The following is a 526-nucleotide window of genomic DNA, read 5'->3' on the forward strand; positions in this document are numbered from 1 at the left end:
AAATTGGTCATTCATATGCAATCTAAAATTACCTAACAAACTGCAGCTGGGTCAGAAAGACCCAGAACATCCAAAAGAAGGACCAAGCCCCCACAGCAGCTTGCATTGCTTCACAGCTGGGCCTCATCTGGGCACCTCCAAACCCCAAACAAAGAAGAGGAATCTGCAGATCTCTCCATAGCTCCTGCTGGGTAGCCTCAGGCAGAGGCTAAATTAGCACCTCCTTAGATCCAAGAGCCTGTGTGCCCAGTGGTCAGAGTGAGACCATCCAGATTACAAATCCTCAGATCCATAAGGGACACACTCAGGGGGCAGATTCAGTGAGCACCACAGCCCCACTGAAGCAAGTCTTGCCCCAAAAGGATGTCTCCAGCATAGAAGTTCTCCCACTGTAAACACAGCTGATTCTCACAGACAATTGGCCTGGAGGTCAATTCCTCCCAGTGATACCTACAACAATCAAGGCTCAACTACAACAAGACTGTGCACAAAGCCCACAAAGGGGTGCACCAAGAGTGTCCACCTC

At 49.8% G+C, this 526-nt stretch overlaps 1 protein-coding gene across 3 annotated transcripts in view; it reads right to left on the minus strand.

Annotated features, from left to right (window-relative positions):
• GMEB1 (glucocorticoid modulatory element binding protein 1) overlaps window positions 1-526 on the minus strand; it is a 37920-nt gene that overhangs the window by 20831 nt on the left and 16563 nt on the right. The window lies entirely within an intron of this gene.

The sequence above is a fragment of the Myotis davidii genome, unplaced genomic scaffold (assembly GCF_000327345.1).
Source record: "Myotis davidii unplaced genomic scaffold, ASM32734v1 scaffold228, whole genome shotgun sequence".
In the NCBI taxonomy this organism is placed as follows: domain Eukaryota; kingdom Metazoa; phylum Chordata; class Mammalia; order Chiroptera; family Vespertilionidae; genus Myotis; species Myotis davidii.